Source organism: Lissotriton vulgaris, chromosome 8 (genome assembly GCF_964263255.1).
Source record: "Lissotriton vulgaris chromosome 8, aLisVul1.2, whole genome shotgun sequence".
Lineage (NCBI taxonomy): Eukaryota > Metazoa > Chordata > Amphibia > Caudata > Salamandridae > Lissotriton > Lissotriton vulgaris.
In genome coordinates, this window is record NC_141696.1 from 145,813,543 (window position 1) to 145,837,010 (window position 23,468).

The 23,468-nt window shown below is 47.4% G+C and overlaps 1 protein-coding gene across 2 annotated transcripts in view; it reads right to left on the bottom strand.

Moving 5' to 3' along the window:
* P2RY6 (pyrimidinergic receptor P2Y6) overlaps positions 1-23,468 on the bottom strand; it is a 351,083-nt gene that overhangs the window by 307,039 nt on the left and 20,576 nt on the right. For both annotated transcript variants that reach the window (XM_086933849.1, XM_086933848.1), the window contains exon 2: positions 3,110-3,588. The gene's annotated coding sequence lies outside the window, so the exon portion shown is untranslated. The remainder of the gene's footprint in view (positions 1-3,109; positions 3,589-23,468) is intronic.

Below are 23,468 nucleotides of genomic sequence, written 5' to 3' on the forward strand. Positions count from 1 at the left end.
GCGTCCTGGTATAGGTTTCAGACATCGGGACATGTTCAGCAGCGTCTGCAAGTTGTCCACTTTCGTTCCCAGCAGCAAGGCGGGGAGGTGGCTTTCCTATTTTAATCTCCAGATGGCCCAAAACAAAGACCGAAGTAGTTAAGGGTCCGTCGGACCTCCTTTTGTTGAAGTATCCTGAATGGGAGCTGTCTGGAGCCTCACAACCACATCAATGGAGGTGAAATAAAGACACACAGTTTATCACTTAACACGTATTTAGGAGAGGCATGCTTTTGACTTTGTTCAGTCCTTTATATAAAAGATATGTATGCAGTGTAAGAATGTCAAATTTGATAACAAAAAAAAAAAGAATGTCAAATTTGTTGGTCTGTCCCAGTATTTACACAAATAACAATTTTGTTTTATTTCTTTTATAGCTCTACTCATCCCAATGCAGGGTGTCAGAGCACTTTATATCACACACACACAGATTATACATTGACAATAAATAATGTGTGTGCATGCAATCAATGTGCAGGATGTGCTACATAAGACAGTGAGGGTTACAAGGTGTAGGAGTCACATGCCCTCCATAGTTCACTGTGCTATATTAGAAGGATTACAATTTATTAACTTCAAGTAACAAAAGGATCTTTATGTTAAAAGCAGTAACCCACTTACCTAGCTGCATAAAATAAGAATCCATCATCTGCATGTTCCATGATATGCTTTGCAGGGGACACATTAACCCTTTTTGCTACATTGATTCAAAACTGAGACTAGACAAAACAAAGATCTCTTCAGCAAATGCGTTAACCTCCAGAGTTATTTTACCATTATTATTATTTCCTGAGATTTACAGGGCACATAAACATCTCTGCAGCAGGTGCCTTAACCGCATAATATATTTTAAAATGCAGACTTTGCAACCAATTAGGCAGAATAGATTTACTGCCATATTTCTCCCTGCTGCCAATTTCTTTGTGGCAGAGTTTAAAACAACATAAATGCATAAGTTGAGGTCCAAATTTTGAGTCAGGGTTGTGTCACTTTTTTGTAACAACCCCGACACAAAATCTCACTTGTTAAATTTCGCAATGTGCTCAAATGTACTTGTGATAGAACTGCTAAACATATGTGTAAGGTGTTAAGATCTGATGTCACTTCTTGTGAGGTCAATTGTTATGATGCCACTTCCTGTGATTATGTGAAAATATCAAGGACTCCCTGAGAGGATGGATACTACAAGTCCTAGGTCAGGGATTAATAGCATGAAAAGTAACCACCAAGGCACCTAAACCGCAAACATTTTGTGTTATAATGAAAATAGATATATAAGAAAAAATGATATGAGTAGGTCTAAATTTAGTTTTTATTATTGACCTCGTTAAAAGAATTAATCACAAACAAACACATAGTTGAAATCATGAAATTTAAAAGGAAATATATATCATTGAGTTGTAAATAAAAAATCCACAATAAATATGCAATACACAGTAAAAAACATATATATAATCATTAAAAAGGTGGCATAAACAAATAGTTCTCTACGCGCGTTTCGGCGACCCGCGCCTTCTTCTGGAATAGCCACGTGTCTCACACTATAGCAAGACACCAAGTAGTAAAATGATGAAGGAGTTGTATCTTGTATTAACGGTGACAAGCTCAGGATAAAAAGCTAATATTTCAAAAAGAACCAATTCTCCCACAAGTCAATTTAGTCCAAGTTCACGGCAGTGATGCTTTTCTTTCTTTTTCAGGGACAGTCCTATACTTTTCCTGTATATTTGTATGGGGGTCGATATTCAAATTTCACATGTAGGATATATTTTGGTGTGGAATAGGTCGTCTAGCATTATATTCCTTTTTGCCGGTGAAGGTGCTTTTCAACAGCTAGTCAAAGTTAGTCAGTGTCCTGATCTAATCTGTTTTATATAGGCACTCGCTCCCCAGATCGTATTATAGGAGCTCGTGAGCATTGAAATCAGTCACAAATGGTTGCAGTAAGGGAAAGCCTTCCTGATATGAAGATCTTCCGATATGATAAACGGGATACGTTCTGTACGAGGTTTGACGATCGGAGAGCGAGGCACGGGGTTCTGCGGCTTTATCCGATATTTATGATTTCAACTATGTATTTGTTTGTGATTAATTCTTTGAACTTGGTCAATAATAAAAACTAAATTTAGACCTACTCATATCATTTTTTCTTATATATCTATTTTCATTATAACACAAAATGTTTGCGGTTTAAGTGCCTTGGTGGTTAGTTTTCATGCCACTTCCTGTGATGCCATGTGTGATGTCACACGCTGAGATGTTGTGAGCCATGTTGTTACTTGTGTCCTGCCTAACTTGGTTAGTCCCCCCACATCTTTTTTTAGGACTTGTGCTCTGACCGTCTTCTAACAGGAACAGTCCTGCCCGAACTGCCGGGCCAGGTCCTGCCTGAAACAAACAGAAGCAGCCCAAGACTGTTTTTGACCTGATTGAGGCTCTTCCAGTGCTCCCCCTGCCATCTTTCATGAACTTAAACAAAGCAACAATTTCCTACTCATAAACCACACTTACTGGCAGACACACGCCTAGACCAGCAGCCCTGCTAGGTCACATTCAGTTTCTGCAAAACACTCAAAATACACCAAAAATTCAATGTTGGTGAACATTTCAGTCATAATTGATTTCTACTGGAAACAGTTGTGGTGTGTGACATTTGCACATATGGCTACAGAGATCAGGCAGAAAAACAAGCAACATTGCAGTGGTTATATAAATATATCAACAGACAGCATCAGTCCCTAGAAAACAGTTTCACATTTGCAAATGGAAACTAATGAGAGATTGTCCATGGCAGTTTGAGAGAGGGTGAAAAGCCCATATGTTCCCGATTGGGTGCAGCAGAATCCACTTATAACTGGTTAAGCGGCATCCCCACCATTGCCTTCACCAAGCTCTTCACCGCCTATGTTTGTACACCGGTGCCAGGTCCTTCACACAACACGTGATGAAATCCAGCATTATTCTACACATGCACAGAAATGAAACAATGGCATACAAAGTTCCCAATCACCCCTTTTGATATAGGAAATTGTGAAATTAGGGATAGACATGTGTATATATGCATGCTTACCTGTCGAAGCAGCGCACCCTCGTTAATATCTATCGGAAAGCCCAAAGGCGGCATCCTGCCAGGTAAGCTTCACCCTCTGGAATCCTTTGCCCCTTTCTCCAGTTCTTCTTCTTGTTAAGTCTTGATAATGCTTCTCAACAGATGCAGAATGTCTCAACTCAGTGATAGATCAGTTTCCCTTCCAAGTTGGCTCATTGAGGAAGCACCACACGTGTGGCTGGAGAGGAGATGCTTGGAGTGTGGAGGTGAGGTGCAAGGGACGCGACTAATCCAACACCTCTTGCACCATTACACTGTACCCATTTTTTAGGTGTCCACTCTATGCACTCCTGCCGACCCCTAACCTTAGACAGGCCGGATTACGGGATCTCGTCTCTTCGATCTCCAGTATACAAATAACGTTATAGGATCATAGGTGCGCTGTTATTACATATATGTCCTCACGATCTGGCCCTATAGTGTCCACCATGGGTTGAATTCTGAAAAAACAGAGACTGTAATTAGAAGAGAGAAGCAGACCCACTGTCTTACTTATGCAATATTTCAATAGTCCCTCATGTACCGCCTTGGGTCATTTACAACTTTTCTGCAAGCATCATCCAGCCAAACAGAATCATAAACCGTCAATAATAATAGTTGCAAGTGAGATTTTCATCAGACAAAACATATACCACACCAGCAACCATCTATGCAGGATAGTGGGGACGATCTGCACATACATACCTGCTGCGCCTGCGTATGAAGTTATGATGCCAGATATACTTAGAGTATCTACACAGATGTGTATTTGTTTCAGAGGCCCAGCTTAGTTCAGTGATTCCGGGGAGCTGCCTTACAGGCTCTCCCGGCGACCCATGCATGACAAACATTAGGAGGCAGCTCAGTCCTTTTCTTCTTCAAAAGTCACTCTTGCTGTGCAATCTTTAAACTGTGGGATTGTCACCCATGCATGAAAATCAGCCATATTGAAACCTTACCCTCTACAAGGATCGACCAACTGAGTAACTATCGGCCTAGATTGCTGCCTCCATCCCTGGCCAATCTACTAGAGAAGATGGTGTTTTCAGCTCCTAACTTCTGAAGTTGAGAATGTTCTATTGTACTCTTTCCAGGCTGGACTCGGACTGGGCAATAGCACGGACTTGGTGGTGCTATCGGTACTAGATGACCTCAGTCGATTTGTTGATGGGGGTTGGTATCGGGCCTGTTATTAAATTTTCAGTAGTCTTCGATACCATCCGACCAACAGATTGGCCAAGGCAGGCTTTGCGGTTTGCCCCCTTTTACATCTCAGCTTTCGATGCTTAGATGGACTTCCCTTGCAAAAGCTCTCCGTTGTGCAGGGTCAATATTCTACATCTATGCTGATGATACACGTCTGATCCTTTCTTCTAGCTCGCTCATCGCTCTGGCTTGGTGATAGAGCAGCGAAATCACGCCTACTTGGCCACATGCCTTGCCCTCACTCGGTGGTGGATGTTATATAATGTCCCAAATTTCAAATCCTTAAAAAGAGTTTCCTCTTAACTAACCCTGGGCTGGTAACTCAGCTCCGCCAGCAGAGTTTGCAGAGATTTGCCTACTCGGCGCTCCGTTGCGAACGCGGAGGTAGGCAAAACTCTGCCTCCGTGGCGGAGCGAAGCTAGCCGCTCCCTCCCCCCTCCCAAATTCTTTAGAAATGATAAAAGAAGGCACTCACCTGCGTTTCTGCCGCCTCCCCTGCCTGGCCGCTGTCCTTCCTGCTCCTCTTGCGTCCTCCTTCATTAAAAAAACACTCAAGACGTACAACATAGTGTTTTTTTCAATGAAGAAGGACGTAAGGGGCAGGCAGGCGAGCGGTCAGGCAGGGGAGGTGGCAGAAACACAGGTAAGTGCCTTCTTTTATCATTTTTATTTTAAAGAATTTGGGAAGGGGGAGGGAGCGGAGCAGAGCTCCACTGAGTTTTTTCGAACTCCGGGAGCTACGCGTAGAGGCACCACGCCAGCTCTACCCACCCTTATTCTTAATGCCACAGATATCCCACAATAGAGCCATAGTTTGGCCGTAGATCATTTCCCCTTCTCCTGCTAAGCTGTTTGAAACTTGGGCACTCAAAATGGACTCAAACCTGTCTCTACAGACCCTGGTCATCAACGCATCGAAAGCAGGTTTCCTCCATTTTACGATCTTGAAGAAAGTATTGCCCTTCTTCGATTCACACTTTCATGTTGGAGTGATCAATGCCATGGTCCAATCACAAGTCAACTATGGCAGCACCATCTAGCTTGTTACTCAAATAAAAGTATGACACCCTCTTAAGCTGTTTCAGAATGCAGGAGCTACACTGTCTCACAAACCCGGAGAACCTACGCACTCCCTTGCAGTTCCGTAATACGGCCACAAGCCTACAAGCAAGGGCAAGCAGATTTGCTTCCCCACATCGTCCGACCGCATACCCCGTGGCAGAACATTCTAACCTTTACACGCTTCCCTGACGCTTTTGAAGCACTCCCTTCTCGCGTCTGCCATTGTTTATACCCGATTAGGACCGGGTTCGAATTATCACTGGTCCCATGATACTGCTCTCAGCCTACTTGGACAGCCCTGAAGAGTCCCGGGTCTACCCTGTTATTGACGAAACACGTGCCGGCTGGTTTCTTGTGAAATAAATATTCTCACCGGATGAATAAAAAACAAATAAGATAATAACATTGGAGTTCGATCTTATCCTTTCATTGAATGACACAAGACATTACCTATGAACTAATTCAGGTTGTGTTGTGCTTGACTTTGCTTGCATTTACACTGAATATAGGACTCTGTAAGAAAATACAGATTATATAGGTTCTCAGAGCATTGCACTGGCTTCAGATTTGAAGCAGGACGGTCTTCACGGCTAGAATATTCAAATCAGAGGTAATTTATGCCAGCACCCCTGACTGCTTGCCGGCTAAATTCAAGTGCCATATTCCAGGCCGTACCTTGTGCTCTGCGTATCAATTTCTATTGCATTTCCACAAACCTAGAATTGTTGTGTTGCCAATGTGGACAAAACTTTCTGTTTGCTGAAGAAGTCTGGACTTTGCTCCCCCACCTACTTATGCACCAAATGAATCTGCTAAACTGGTTAGATCTTACAGCCTGACTATTCAGTCAGTTGGGCCTTCTTTTCATTTTGCCACTGGCATAGTGTGTCTTTTATTATAGGGGCATTTTATGTTCGGTGCTGTATTATGTCGAGTGGAGCGAGCCTTTTAATCAGCCTCTACCATACAACTCAATGCACATGAGATCACGCCTCTACCTAGAGGATAGGCTTCAACTGCAGGAGGTGAAAAGTGCGTAAGACGCAAATTACGCCTAGTTATAAACAATCCAAGAACAACAAAAATAAAAAAATGTCAATCTTGCAATTCCTGTCCAACCTCGAGTTTGGAACTGCCTGAAAGCATCAGGCTGAGTGACAACCTACATCCTTATGGAAATATCTGAAGAGTGAGCTATGCAGAACGGTTGTATGACAGAAGCATGCATGGCTAAACCACACGTGCTTCAACAACGCGGTCTCAACAATGAATGCATCTTAACCACACATTCCTTTACCACGCATTTCCTTTTAGAGGCTTGTTTGGTAAAGTTAAATGCATAGTAACGTTCACACCCCAGCCCCCCTGCCCTAAAAACCACCCCCCAGTTTGCAATACCCTCCCCGGCCTAAATATCACTCTAACCCCCACCTAGAGCCTTAAAAACAGCCCCAGCCCTGTAATGCACCCCGGCCTAGACTAAAAAATGACCCAACCCCGCCCCCAACCTGAGCCCTAAAAAGGCCCACCAGCCCTAAAAATTACCCTGACCCCAGCCCCCCTGCTGTGAGCCCTATGCCAGCTATGGCCAGTCTAGCCCTGACCTTCTGTAGCACCAAGAAGCTATGTATAAAAACACTTTATATAAATGCCCATAGCATTGATTGTTTTAAGCAAGAACATCTTGCAGTCAGCAAGCCATCAGGTTTTAATAGTAGATTCTTAAAGAAGGGCTCTGGACATCCAGAAGTGAATCACATTTTTAGAGCGCTGCAGCGCCTCTCTGGCGTGGCGGAAGCAGCTGAACATATAACTAGCCCTGTTTCTTGCAGGTGCAGGGATCCCTCCTCTGAAGGGAGTGCTGTTGCAAGGGCTGTTACTAGGCCACAGGAAGGAAAACAGTTGCTTGAAGAGTAAAGGATCAGTGAGTGTCTGCTCTGTTGTCACCCCTAGGTGGCAGTGATGAACATGGGTGGGGTAGGAGCAAATGTAAATGTAAATCCGTATTTGTAAAGTGCGAACTACTCACCCATACGGGTCTCAAGGCGCTGGGTGCCGTCAAGGAAATTAACCCCTCCCCTGTGGGGCTAATTCCCCTGCTGTGCTAGGGGGCGGGGGCACACGCTCCGGTGCTCATGACGAGCTCGGCTCGTCATGCAGCACGGTGGGGCTGTGCTCATGACGTCACGACCACTCCAATGGAACGCCCAGCACAGCAGGGGTGTAATCCACGTGTGGGCGAGGCGCAACGGTCATGGCGAGCTCAGCTCGTCATGAGCACAGCGCAACCGTGCCTCATGACGAGCTGAGCTCGTCATGAGCACGCAACGGGTTAAGTGAACTATTGCCCAGAGTCACACGGTGTTGAGCTGAGCTGCTGCCGGAGCCAGGGATCAAACCATGAACCCTGTGTTCCGAATTCAGCTGCCCTGGCCACTGCACCACACCTCTCCACTCAGAGGTGTGGAGCGAGATAGACGTAGGTATTGCCATTGAGAGGAAGGTGGCTGATGGACTACCTGGGCGGGCTGTTGCTGCCAGCGCGCACAAGGCAATTATGGAAGGGGCCAGGCAGATGTAAGGGCATGCCTGAAGCTTAGCAGGGGTTCAGCATGATATGAGTTTGTGGTCTTACTTTTTAAAGATGGCTGCCATGATGAGAAGATATTAGATCGTGTGATATTTAAGTGCATGCTGGTGGGTGGCGAAGAGTAGGCTAAGACTAAGGGTACTAGGAGGATTTTACTCCAAAAGTGACTGATATGTTTTGACAACTGATGGGGGCTTAGTTGAGCCAATTGGAAGGCTTAGCGTGTTGGCATTAATGTTTGTAATTATCTCCTTTCCCTCATTATGTGCCTTTGGCATGGGCTCGTGACTCCATGGTGGGCAGATAAGAGCTATTATTGTCCCTAGCAGAGAAAATAGTGCCTAATTACCATCATTCACGGGGGCAGCAGTTTATTGCCCTTACTCTTGGATATGCTCAACCTGATAGGCTCATCTTGTGCCCTGGGTTTGCCCCACAATAAGACAGCAGGCAATTATCAGCCATAAGCACTCGCAGCAGAGGGCAACAATGTTGACTTTCAATATTCGCCCCAGCCTCCCAAGTATCAATTTATTTTTTGGCGCGCTTATATGTAATCATATGAAATCCTTCAGCCTAGGGCTTCACATGTCGGGTGCAGAGCATTTATTTATTTCCTGATAGAGCTGTGAGCATCTGGCATGAGGCAGAGGACACACACCACACACCCGGGCACTGTGTAACCCCCGGCGAGCTCCCTCTGCTTCGAATTAAAGACGCCCATCTAAGGCAGGTTCCATTCCAAACAGTAGGGCTATCAGAGTTAAACTAAGTAAACTCAGGCACCAACCACAGCATACACAGGATCTTCTGAACACACTTCATCAAGATCAGATGGGATAAGAATGTTCTGCCTAAACCGAAGTACAACTTCACGAAGCGTGTGTGGCTCAAAGCCACCTCTGCTTCAACCGGTTGAGTGGCCAGAGACCCAGGTGGACAACATGTCAGGGAGGTTTGAAGGTCACCCTGGTGACATGGGCCAATGAGCAACCATGATGCACCTTTGGCAGACACAGGTCCTTCCCCCTATATTTAAAAATACACTCAGTCTTGCCAAGAAGGTCTCTGCTAATGTAATATGTCTACATACATCACATGCATGCATGTCCAAATACCAGCAGAAATGGTGTAAAAGGGTTTATATACTTTAAAGTTGACTCTCTGATGTCTTTGGACGCAACAGCTTCGCATTGATGTTCCTGATAGAATGAGTGCATCGATTATTCGACCCACGACCACCACCACGAGCAGACCCATGGCCAATCATTGCACAGCACTTAATTTTCGTGACCACACTATCCTGCGACTAGCTTGGGAACAGGGTTCACTGCAACACCAGGGATCTTTTTGATTTCTATTTTCCCGGACTTCACGGCAAGCAATTCAGAGATATAAAGCGTACACTATGAGGACACAACCACAGGTATGCGATGATGTATCCGGCGATGCTGTATCCGGCTTTTCTAAAGATAGAATTCCAAGGAAACAGATACATTTTCTGAAAAGCCACAGATACAACCAAATTCTGCAAAACGCTTGCTAGTCCTAAGAACTCAGGGAGTCCGAAAGCCGGGTCACCATCTACTAATGACAACTGACGTTCAGAACACGACGTCATATTAAAAGAGCAGTTTATAAATACACTGTTGCTTGGCATATGGGGATAGGCGTCAGGGAAGCAAATCACAACAGGACCCATGAACGATTATATAAATGACTGGGGTCCACTCAAATGCCAACAATTGCAAAATAAGCGTTATCCAATGGAATTGTGCTGCTGGATAATTTCACATCCCTTGGTGTCTATCACCCCTTACCTGCTTTTTTCGATTGGTTTGAATAAGGTATTTCAAGTTAAGTGATTCTAGTACTGAAAGAGGGAAGGCAGTGTGGGTGGGGGATGGGATTTTGGGGTAAAGCCATCTGAAATGTTTTACCAAATTCTACTGAGATCAAACCTCCACAATTGAGAATCAAGTGTCATAGGCTATTCGATTTTATAGTACACCTTATACGGTTAAATGCCACCACATAAGAAAGTTTTAATTAAAATGGCTCTCATGGAACTTCCGGTGTTCTAATGACCACCGAAAGACGAGGAGGGTATTGGTATATCCTGACAGACCTACCATAGATGTTGCATTTCTACATGAAACACATTTAGCCCACACGCTTTTGCCCCAAAATTAGGCGCTCGTAGATATTTCTTCTCCTACAGGTCACATTTCAGAGGGCGTGCATGCTGCTATGGACTCATATAGACTTATAACATTTATTTATTTTATTTATAAAGTTTTATATAGCGCAAACTCTCCAAATGTTGATACTCCTTTCGTCCCCATTTTTTTCTGGATATCTTAACTATATTAGGAAATTTTATAGTGGAATCTATGATGGAGGGAGACTTAAATATCAGGCACAAGATGCTAACATAATGCCCATAATGCCAATACGGGTGCTGGAAGACATAATGGAACTCTATGGGCTACAAGATATCTGGCAAGGTGCCTACAAAAACACAAAAGAATTCAAATTCTATTCTGTACCACACAAATCATCATCCAGAATGGATTACTGGATAACTACGCCTTCCCCACACACTATCGGATCATTCCTCATTTAAACAAATGCTCACCATGTCTAGCTCAAGAACACGGCAACTGCACTAGAGATTTCTTGCAGAATCCTTGTTAGATCCAGTAATTAAGGATGAGTTGCAGTTGGCTGTAACCAAATATCTTCATCTCAATTAATGCACTGTAACAAAATGTGCTACGATCTGGGAGGTCTTTAAGGCTTATACTTGAGGGGAAGCAATAGTGAAACATTCAGGTTTCCTTAGGGATTGGCACATGCAACTTACACAACTTGAAATAGACAATGAAGTGTTAGAAAAACCAAATCATGCTGACGTTCCTTCAGCTTTTGTATCTGAAGGAACAGCATCAACCACTGCAGCGCTATAGAGACCTATCTGAAAGAGAGGAAAACTTCCTAGGTAAACATACACTAGCCAGACAATATGTGGAGGGAGGGAGTCCCGGTAGAAATCTGGCATGGCTACTATGGAGAGAATGACAGAGAATCATTATCCCTAATATAGATGGAAAGAATTGCAGTAGCTTAGTAGATAATGAAGATATATTAAAAGAATGTGTGCAATACTATTCTCAACTTTATACTTCATGTGCGGAGGAATTTATACGAACTATCCTCAAATATTGAGATGAAGTAGCGATAGTTTGGTTGGAATACTGCACCGATTCGTTTTTGAGTATTCCCATTTCAGTGGATGAGGTTGTCACAGCTGTAGCCACCCCAGCGGGAGGTAAGGTGCCAACATTGGTCAGTCTGCAGACTAACTTTGATAAGGCCTAAAAACATATTTTGGCCCCCCACCTAGTAGAAGCATACACTGAAGCTCTAAATAATAGAGAGTTTCCACCATTAATTCACCAAGCACTAATATCTATACTCCTCAAACCCTGGAAAGATCCCATTACATGCAATTCCTAATGTCCACGGCCGCTGCTTAATTGCGATGATAAAATCCTGTCTAAAGTTATTGCTACCCAGTTATCTCTCTTTCTAGAGGATACAATCTCCACAGGACAGTCAGATTCGTCCCACACAGGTTCACAATGATCAATTTATGCACAGTTTGCACTGCTACACCAGATAAAATGAAATAAAATTACAATTTGCCTTTCTCGATGCGGAAAAGGCATTTGATTACTTGGAATGGCCGTTTTGATTGAGATTCTTCGCACAAATTTTTGTTCTGTGGTGACGAGTTCACTAGACTTTCCCACCTGGCCTGGTCTTGCCCACATGGACTTAAATATTTGCAGGACATTATAAAAATGGTAGGACATATGCCAACTCACCGATTATGGAGTAAGACACAGATAGAATTACAAGGATTTATAAAGGGATCCCCAGCAGCGGCTCAGTGCCTGGCAGCGTTGGTACTAATTGCGGAGCGTAGTGTGGCTATAAATTTGGGCAGGGGTAAGGCGCACAATAAGTGGACGAATTAAGGACCTGACTTAGTGTAGTGACCGTACAGAGACGTGGCGGTGGAATCAGAGACGAGACTGGGCTGGGAGAGAGAGGATCGAGCGAGACACAAGCGGGTGGTGCACATAGTGGACGCCCGGTCGAGAACGGGACCACGGCTAGGATCAGCCCGAGATAGAATACGCTGTGCCATTGGTAAAAGAAGCAATATAAGAAAAAGACGGTCCTCATCAAAGTTAGGAAGATCACGAGTGGAAGGAAATAACGGTTCGTGGGCCATGAACAAACTGAGCCATTCTCCAGTTAAACAAAGGATTCATTGATACAGCCAAATACCCAAAAAAAAGACAAATTCGAGTTTCAAGAAGGGACAGTTGGCCTTATTCCTGCAGATAAGTGACAAAGACCTGATGAGAATCCAGGATCTAGTTTACTTGGATTCGAAATGCGTCAGCAAAAACGCAAGGAGCAAATAATATCATTGATTGTGTGGACTAGCGACTGCTAGTTCTAAAATTGATCACCATTTGGTGAAAATGTCTCCTTTTTTTTACTTTGTCTAAAAGTAATTGTTGAATACTGATTGAATACAAATGCATTCAGATATATTGTTTGTATTGTATGTAGGATGTATGTTTTGTACTTACTTGAGTATTAAGTAATGTCATGTAGTATGTATATGTGTTGTATATTAGTGTAAATAGCCTTGAATGTATACATGTTTCTTTTTTTCATTCATAAACGAGACAAAAAAAATGTGTAAAAAGAATTGTGTAAGTCAGAAGGGTATAAATAAAAGTACCCAGACAAACTAAAATGAATTTTTTGGTTTGGCTCTTAAAATAATTGTTTGAACATTCGTTTGGTGTGGGCACTTTTGTTGTATTTTTCGTACAGAGACATACGGCATGATTCAACCACTGACCTCAAGGCAGAAAGATATATGGGGTCCATTCAGGGAATACTTATTTCACCAAGAAATAATTGCACAACAAGAGACTTCACAAGAGGGAGAGGCCTTAAAGAGGTTGCTAATGTATGGCATTACATAAGATACAACACGCGTGGTGCTACAGAGCTACGGACAGTAGCATGCAACAACACGTTGTGATAAAATTAATTCACGGATATGTAAGGGTTCATAAAACATACTACTTAATGTCAGTTGAGCACCATGATTTGGGATGGAAAATGAAAACTGTGTCCGCGGATTATTTGCCACGGTGCATTGTATTGTATTGTATTGTATTGTATTGTAATTGCATTTATATAGCACTTACTACTCTATGAAAGTGATGGGACCCCCTCTTATATACTAATTTGCGGGTCAGGGAGAAGAGGGGAAAAGGTTTTTGTATAACAACTAATATAAACAAAACTCCCTCGTGACCTCTCTATTTCTTTGAGGGTTTTAGCCTCTTAAATTCAAACATGGGCATAATCAAAACACACATTTACATGTCTCTTATTTTCATTCTCTTTTTTATTTGTTGCTTAAATTATGTTTTTCATTATTGTATCTTTTTGACATTATTCTCATTAAAAAGTACAAAAAACATTCCTTATATACACAATTTAAAAGCGAAACATCATGAAGAATAATTCACAAATTCATATAATAATCTATATATATCCAGGTAGAGAGCAAACAACAATCAATCCACACATACACACTTCACACACATTCATACCTCAAAATATCTGTGCAAGTTATCAAGTTTTGTTGGTCGTTGTCTAATGCCCAAAATAGGGTCACTACAAAGTGTAGGATTTTACATAGACTTGGTATAGTGCTTACTACCCCTGATGAGGAGTCAAAGCGCTTTTTCGGCGAGTAGCATGTTACTCCTGAACCCATAAAGGATTAGTGGTGAACTAGTATATTGAAGTATGAAAGTAATTTGAGTGGTGGACATTAGTCAGTTATTTGGATTGAGAAGGATAGTTGAGGGATAGAAGAGGGCTAAAGGTTTGCATTTATATAGCACTTGTTACCCCTAATGGGGTGTTGAAGCGCTTTTTCGACGAGTAGCACGCTACTCCCGAACCCATAAAGGATTAGTAGTGAATTAGTATATTGAAATATGAAAGTAATTTGAGTGGTGGATATTAGTCAGTTATTTGGATTGATAAGGATAGTGGAGGGATACAAGATGGGAAAAGGTTTGCATTTATATAGCGCTTGTTACCCCTGATGAGTGTTTGATAAGGAAGGTTATAACGGTTCAATAGTATTTAGTTGTATCTAATATGTTGAAATTCAATTTAAAAAAAATCTGTATTTATATTCAATTGCAAATAAACATGCATGCCACTGAAAATAACATGGCCCAATAAATTGTTTTTTGAAAAAAGTGTAATAACAAATGTACAGTTACACATTATTACAGTGTAAAGGCCACACTCCCCATTATTACTAGGGTGTGATATAAGTAATGTGACGCGTCACTGCCTGCTGCCGCTCAGGTCCCATATCGCAATCACTTTACAGGGGGAAATAAGCAGGCACATACCCAAGAGGCCTATTTACTGAGATTGGATCTGTCTTCCTAGCTTTAACCCCTTGCTCACTGGTTGAGCACTTTTGTTATTTATTTGTATATATGAAAACAGCGATGACACAAACCACACATGCCGCTCCACCGACAGTAATATGTGAAACACACTGGTCCAGACAAAAAAATACAAAACCAGCCCTGGCAAAGAAGATAAACCCACACAGCAGCCCCATCCTACAGGAGGCCAGGAGCAGAGAGGGGCCAAGGAGGCCTGCCCCCACCCAGCTCTGCGTGCAGCCCCCACCCAGCTCTGCATACAGCCCCCACCCAGCTCTGCATACAGCCCCCACCCGGCTCTGCATACAGCCCCCCCCCTGCTCTGCATACAGCCCCACCTGGCTCTGCAAACAGCCCCCACCCGGCTCTGCATACAGCCCCCACCCGGCTCTGCATACAGCCCCCACCCAGCTCTGCGTACAGCCCCCACCCGGCTCTGCATACAGCCCCCTCCCTGCTCTGCATACAGCCCCCCCCCTGCTCTGCATACAGCCCCCACCCAGCTCTGCGTGCAGCCCCCACCCAGCTCTGCGTACAGCCCCCACCCGGCTCTGCATACAGCCCCCTCCCTGCTCTGCATACAGCCCCCTCCCTGCTCTGCATACAGCCCCCACCCGGCTCTGCATACAGCCCCCACCCGGCTCTGCATACAGCCCCCTCCCTGCTCTGCATACAGCCCCCACCCAGCTCTGCGTGCAGCCCCACCCTGCTCTGCATACAGCCCCCACCCATCTCTGCATACAGCCCCCTCCCTGCTCTGCATACAGCCCCCACCCGGCTCTGCATACAGCCCCCTCCCTGCTCTGCATACAGTCCCCACCCGGCTCTGCATACAGCCCCCACCCGGCTCTGCATACAGCCCCCACCCGGCTCTGCATACAGCCCCCACCCGGCTCTGCATACAGCCCCCTCCATGCTCTGCATACAGCCCCACCCTGCTCTGCATACAGCCCCCACCCTGCTCTGCATGAAACCCCCACCCTGCTGTGTGTGCAGCCCCTACCCTGCGTGCAGCCCCACCCTGCTCTGCATACAGCTCCCACCCTGCTCCGCATACAGCCCCCACCCTGCTCCGCATACAGCCCACACCCTGCTCTGCATACAGCCCCCATCCTGCTCCGCATACAGCCCCCACCCTGCTCCGCATACAGCCCACACCCTGCTCTGCATACAGCCCCCATCCTGCTCTGCGTGCGGCCCCCACCCAGCTCTGCATGCAGTCCCCACACTGCTCTGCGTACAGCCCCCACCCTGCTCTACCCTGCTCTGCGTACAGCCCCCACCCTGCTCTACCCTGCTCTGCATGCAGCCCCCTCCCTGCTCTGCGTGCAGCCCCACCCTGCTCTGCGTGCAGATCCAACCCTGCTCTGCATGCAGCCCCCACCCTGCTCTGAATGCATCCCCACCATGCTCTGCATGTCGGCCCACCCTGCTCTGCATGCAGATTTCCAGTCCAGGGAAGACATGGCTTGGCAGTTCTGGCTGGACTGTTCCCATGAGGCACAGGGTCAGACTGATTTGCATATGGCCAAGTCTGAACTGGGTGGTGGAGTGAGCTAAAGAATCGTGATGGATTAAACCCAGATCAGTTGACTGGGGGTGAGCGCTTGCAATGTTCAACACTCCGTCCATCATCCCCTTTGGTTTTGCTTTGGTCGCCCCAAGTTGGTAGGGTATGCCCAGACGTGGGTTCCTTGCTCACTTTGCCACTGGATTCAAGCTAGCCTGGCTGGTGATGGCTGATAAGCCATAAAACGGTCCCAGGATGCTTGTTTACGGTCTAGGGAAGAGATGGCTTGGCAGTTGGGGCTGGACTGTTCCCATGAGGCACAGGGTCAGACTGATTTGCATATGGCCAAGTCTGAACTGAGGTGGCGGAGTGAGCTAAAGAATGATGATGGATTAAACACAGATCAGTTGACTGGGGGTGAGTGCAGATCCCACCCTGCCCTGCATGCATCCCCAACCCTGCTCTGCATGCAGCCCCCACTATGCTCTGCATGCAGACTCTGGATGCAGCTTGCACCCTGCACTGCATGCATCTCCAACCCTGCTCTGCATGCAGCCCCAACCCTGCTCTGCATGTAGCCCCCACCTTGCTCTGCATGTAGCCCCCACCTTCCTCTGCATGTAGGCCCCACCCTGCTCTGCATGCAGATCCCACGCTGCTCTGCATGCAGCCCCAACCCTGCTCTGCGTGCAGCCCCCACCCTGCTCTGTATGTAGCCCCCACCTTGCTCTGCATGTAGCCCCCACCCTGCTCTGCATGCAGATCCCACGCTGCTCAGAATGCACCCACCCTGCTCTGCATTCAGCCCGCGCCCTGCTCTGCATGCAGATCCCACGCTGCTCAGAATGCACCCACCCTGCTCTGCGTGCAGCCCCCACCCTGCTCTGCATGCAGCCCACGCCCTGCTCTGCATGCAGCCCACGCCCTGCTCTGCATGCAGCCCCCACCTTGCTCTGCATGTAGCCCCCACCTTGCTCTGCATGTAGCCCCCACCCTGCTCTGCATGCAGATCCCACGCTGCTCTGCATGCAGCCCCAACCCTGCTCTGCATGCAGATCCCACGCTGCTCAGAATGCACCCACCCTGCTCTGCGTGCAGCCCACACCCTGCTCTGCCTGCAGCCCACGCCCTGCATGCAGCCCACGACCTTGCTCTGCATGCAGATCCCACGCTGCTCTGCCTGCAGCCCACGCCCTGCATGCAGCCCACGCCCTGCTCTGCATGCAGCCCCAACCCTGCTCTGCATGCAGCCCACGCCCTGCTCTGCATGCAGCCCCAACCCTGCTCTGCATGCAGCCCAAGTCCTGCTCTGCATGCAGCCCACGCCCTGCTCTGCATGCATCCCCAACCCTGCTCTGCATGCAGCCCACGCCCTGCTCTGCCTGCAGCCCACGCCCTGCTCTGCATGCAGATCCCATGCTACTCTGAATGCACCCACCCTGCTCTGCATGCAGCCCCCACCCTGCATGCAGCCGAAGCCCTGGTCTGAGTGCAGCCCCCACCCTGCTCTGCATGGAGCCCCTGCCCTGCATGCAGCCCACGCCCTGCTCTTTAGGCAGATCCCACCCTGCATGCAGCCCACGCCCTGCTCTGCATGCAGCCCCAACCCTGCTCTGCATGCAGCCCACGCCCTGCTCTGCATGGAGCCCCAACCCTGCTCTGCATGCAGCCCACGCCCTGCTCTGCATGCAGCCCACGCCCTGCTCTGCATGCAGCCCACGACCTTGCTCTGCATGCAGATCCCACCCTGCTCTGCCTGCAGCCCACGCCCTGCATGCAGCCCACGCCCTGCTCTTTAGGCAGATCCCACCCTGCATGCAGCCCACGCCCTGCTCTGCATGCAGCCCCAACCCTGCTCTGCATGCAGCCCACGCCCTGCTCTGCATGCAGCCCCAACCCTGCTCTGCATGCAGCCCACGCCCTGCTCTGCATGCAGCCCCAACCCTGCTCTGCATGCAGCCCACGCCCTGCTCTGCATGGAGCCCCAACCCTGCTCTGCATGCAGCCTACGCCCTGCTCTGCATGCAGCCCACGCCCTGCTCTGCATGCAGCCCACGACCTTGCTCTGCATGCAGATCCCACCCTGCTCTGCCTGCAGCCCACGCCCTGCATGCAGCCCACGCCCTGCTCTGCATGCAGATCCCATGCTACTCTGAATGCACCCACCCTGCTCTGCATGCAGCCCCCACCATGCATGCAGCCGAAGCCCTGGTCTGAGTGCAGCCCCCACCCTGCTCTGCATGGAGCCCCTGCCCTGCATGCAGCCCACGCCCTGCTCTTTAGGCAGATCCCACCCTGCATGCAGCCCACGCCCTGCTCTGCCTGCGTACTCCAGCCTGCAATCGATTGGCAGAATAGCCAGCCCAGCATAATGTGTGTCAGGACCAGGACTGGACATGCAAACCAGCCCTGGCAATTGAATCGGACTGGCCGCAGGGGGGATGTGGGGGCATGTTGTATGTGCTGATGGGAAACACTGCTGCTTTTGGTAAATGTAAATGTACAGGAATTTATATAGCGCAAATCACCGAGCGGTTTCTAAGCGCTTGCTTAGGGAACCCGTCCTGGTATTCCCCTGTGAGATAACCCTGGCAGGGCATCCGCAAGGTGAAAGCCAGGCATCGTGCCGCGAGGGGCCGTTGTGGAGATTAAGCAAGCTATTGCCCAGAGTCGCAGAGTGTGAACCCGTGAATCGAGTAGGCACCGGAGCGAGAATTGTCGAGTCCATGGACATTTTTACGACTCAAGACCCTGCCGAGCCGGGAATTGAACCCTGGTCCCGGGCTGACCTCTGCTTCCAGGTCTGCCTCCACTAACCAGTGAGCCACACTTCTCCACTGGTACAAGGGCCGATATTGCAGCACTGCTGCAAAACCGGTCTTCTATACCTAAACCGGACCCCATCGGTCCAAAACAAGCCCCAACCCTTCCGGCTCACCAGGTGACGTCATCTTCCTTTTGTAAATGAATTTCGATCTCCATCGTGAACATCAGGCTGGTTATGTCCATCTCTAGGGCAAAATACCAAGACAATTTAAATGTGTGTTGTGAGCTATGCAAATGCTAAAATGTAAACATATTTTACTTGAATTAACGAAAACCACACCACACACCTCAGTTTAATTCACTATCCCTGTCGTGAAATGCCATTTACCCCCAAACTATCCTATAGCGAAAGAACAGCCTTGCAAGTTCATTCACGTTTTCAAAATCGGTTTTGAATGGCACCCTAAAGTTGTGTTTTCGGGGTGCCTCTTTGTGTCAGTACGCGACCCTGTTTGACTGGAGCTCTCTCCTAGATACCTGGTGTTTGGAAGCAGACAAGTGAAAGCGACAAAAGCTGGCATGGATTAAAAAGCATTCCTTGGGCTTTTTTGTTGCTATGGCAAAGTTTATCAAGATTCCAGCTGCTTGTGGATAAGACCACACACCCCTTTAGCAATCCCTGAATAACGACCCCAGTGGGTCAACAGAGTGCGGAGAATGGACGCTGTTGTTGGGCCAGACACACCAATCTCACGTTAACATTGGCAAAGGCCGGTCGGTGCACCAGGACATGTGCACCGACGACAGGTGTAAAATGGTGTTTTGCACTCGTCAGTTGGTGCAGAGGATGGCGGCTAGAATCTCTCTTAACCTCCGACGCCGCACTCACATCACACCACACCTGAAGGAGCTGAAATGGCTCCCCAGACATCAACAAGGCAGAAGTCAAACTCCTCACCCACTAGGGCGACCAACTGGCATGGGTGCAAATTCAGGATGGTGACTGTAAATATTCAGGACAGAGGGTCAAAATTCAGACCCAAAATGCAGGACAGAAGATCAAAAACATGAAAGAAATTCAGGACAAAAGGTATGTTTTACAGACACATCACAGGAGGTCGCGCAATAGTATATACGTACGTAAATAGACAACCAACATAAGTACAAGTCAAAATAAGTTTATATTAGGTTGTGACAATCGTGCATGTCGCAGTTCTTCGGTATGCGTGCAGCTTTGAGGAACTGCGCAGCTCTATTTGTTGTATTTTATATGATCGCAATCTATTTATATGGTTACTGCACTGGGTTGCTCAGTCTGATATTTTGTTTGCAGTTCATGGCCCTAAGCAGGCATGTTTTGGGGAGAGAAGTGATCAGGAATATCTGCGCGGATGGGCTTTGTAACTAGCATCTCATATCTGAGGGCCATTTTGAGATGTAAAGCAGCACACATAGAATGGAGATAATGGGGACCTGCAGTGCTGGTCAACAGTGCAGTCCTCCAATTGACCAGCTTTATGTCAGATCGCTTCAGGTATTCCATGTCTGTTCAGCTGGTGATGACTGGTTGTGGTGTAACGATTTACAAAAAGGGGGTGGTGATGAACAGAGTGTCTGAGTTAAACAGACCTCTCTTACCCAGTCCAAAGATCAGGGCTTGATCCATCACCGTTATTTATCTCACTGCCCCATCCCAGCTCAGAACCTGGCTATATGCAAATCAGTCTGTCCCTGGCCCAGTGCATCATGGGAACAGGGCAGACTAAACTACCAAGCCAATTCTTCACCAGAAAGGAGACAAGCTACCGGGGACCGGTTTCTGGCATTTCAGCCTTCTTCGGCCCGGCTTGCTTGAATCCTGATGGAGCAGTGAGAAAGGGACTCATGTCTGAGTATACCCTGCCACACCTATAGTGGCCAAAAACGATTTACAAAAAGGGGGTGGTGATGAACAGAGTGTCTGAGTTAAACAGACCACTCTTACCCAGTCCAAAGATCAGGGCTTGATCCATCACCGTTATTTATCTCACTGCCCCATCCCAGCTCAGAACCTGGCTATATGCAAATCAGTCTGTCCCTGGCCCAGTGCATCATGGGAACAGGGCAGACTAAACTACCAAGCCAATTCTTCACCAGAAAGGAGACAAGCTACCGGGGACCGGTTTCTGGCATTTCAGCCTTCTTCGGCCCGGCTTGCTTGAATCCTGATGGAGCAGTGAGAAAGGGACTCATGTCTGAGTATACCCTGCCACACCTATAGTGGCCAAAAACGATTTACAAAAAAAGGGGGTGGTGATGAACAGAGTGTCTGAGTTAAACAGACCACTCTTACCCAGTCCAAAGATCAGGGCTTGATCCATCACCGTTATTTATCTCACTGCCCCATGCCAGCTCAGAACCTGGCTATATGCAAATCAGTCTGTCCCTGGCCCAGTGCATCATGGGAACAGGGCAGACTAAACTACCAAGCCAATTCTTCACCAGAAAGGAGACAAGCTACCGGGGACCGGTTTCTGGCATTTCAGCCTTCTTCGGCCCGGCTTGCTTGAATCCTGATGGAGCAGTGAGAAAGGGACTCATGTCTGAGTATACCCTGCCACACCTATAGTGGCCAAAAACGATTTACAAAAAGGGGGTGGTGATGAACAGAGTGTCTGAGTTAAACAGACCACTCTTACCCAGTCCAAAGATCAGGGCTTGATCCATCACCGTTATTTATCTCACTGCCCCATCCCAGCTCAGAACCTGGCTATATGCAAATCAGTCTGTCCCTGGCCCAGTGCATCATGGGAACAGGGCAGACTAAACTACCAAGCCAATTCTTCACCAGAAAGGAGACAAGCTACCGGGGACTGGTTTCTGGCATTTCAGCCTTCTTCGGCCCGGCTTGCTTGAATCCTGATGGAGCAGTGAGAAAGGGACTCATGTCTGAGTATACCCTGCCACACCTATAGTGGCCAAAAACGATTTACAAAAAGGGGGTGGTGATGAACAGAGTGTCTGAGTTAAACAGACCACTCTTACCCAGTCCAAAGATCAGGGCTTGATCCATCACCGTTATTTATCTCACTGCCCCATCCCAGCTCAGAACCTGGCTATATGCAAATCAGTCTGTCCCTGGCCCAGTGCATCATGGGAACAGGGCAGACTAAACTACCAAGCCAATTCTTCACCAGAAAGGAGACAAGCTACCGGGGACCGGTTTCTGGCATTTCAGCCTTCTTCGGCCCGGCTTGCTTGAATCCTGATGGAGCAGTGAGAAAGGGACTCATGTCTGAGTATACCCTGCCACACCTATAGTGGCCAAAAACGATTTACAAAAAGGGGGTGGTGATGAACAGAGTGTCTGAGTTAAACAGACCACTCTTACCCAGTCCAAAGATCAGGGCTTGATCCATCACCGTTATTTATCTCACTGCCCCATCCCAGCTCAGAACCTGGCTATATGCAAATCAGTCTGTCCCTGGCCCAGTGCATCATGGGAACAGGGCAGACTAAACTACCAAGCCAATTCTTCACCAGAAAGGAGACAAGCTACCGGGGACCGGTTTCTGGCATTTCAGCCTTCTTCGGCCCGGCTTGCTTGAATCCTGATGGAGCAGTGAGAAAGGGACTCATGTCTGAGTATACCCTGCCACACCTATAGTGGCCAAAAACGATTTACAAAAAGGGGGTGGTGATGAACAGAGTGTCTGAGTTAAACAGACCACTCTTACCCAGTCCAAAGATCAGGGCTTGATCCATCACCGTTATTTATCTCACTGCCCCATCCCAGCTCAGAACCTGGCTATATGCAAATCAGTCTGTCCCTGGCCCAGTGCATCATGGGAACAGGGCAGACTAAACTACCAAGCCAATTCTTCACCAGAAAGGAGACAAGCTACCGGGGACCGGTTTCTGGCATTTCAGCCTTCTTCGGCCCGGCTTGCTTGAATCCTGATGGAGCAGTGAGAAAGGGACTCATGTCTGAGTATACCCTGCCACACCTATAGTGGCCAAAAACGATTTACAAAAAGGGGGTGGTGATGAACAGAGTGTCTGAGTTAAACAGACCACTCTTACCCAGTCCAAAGATCAGGGCTTGATCCATCACCGTTATTTATCTCACTGCCCCCATCCCAGCTCAGAACCTGGCTATATGCAAATCAGTCTGTCCCTGGCCCAGTGCATCATGGGAACAGGGCAGACTAAACTACCAAGCCAATTCTTCACCAGAAAGGAGACAAGCTACCGGGGACCGGTTTCTGGCATTTCAGCCTTCTTCGGCCCGGCTTGCTTGAATCCTGATGGAGCAGTGAGAAAGGGACTCATGTCTGAGTATACCCTGCCACACCTATAGTGGCCAAAAACGATTTACAAAAAGGGGGTGGTGATGAACAGAGTGTCTGAGTTAAACAGACCACTCTTACCCAGTCCAAAGATCAGGGCTTGATCCATCACCGTTATTTATCTCACTGCCCCATCCCAGCTCAGAACCCGGCTATATGCAAATCAGTCTGTCCCTGGCCCAGTGCATCATGGGAACAGGGCAGACTAAACTACCAAGCCAATTCTTCACCAGAAAGGAGACAAGCTACCGGGGGCCGGTTTCTGGCATTTCAGCCTTCTTCGGCCCGGCTTGCTTGAATC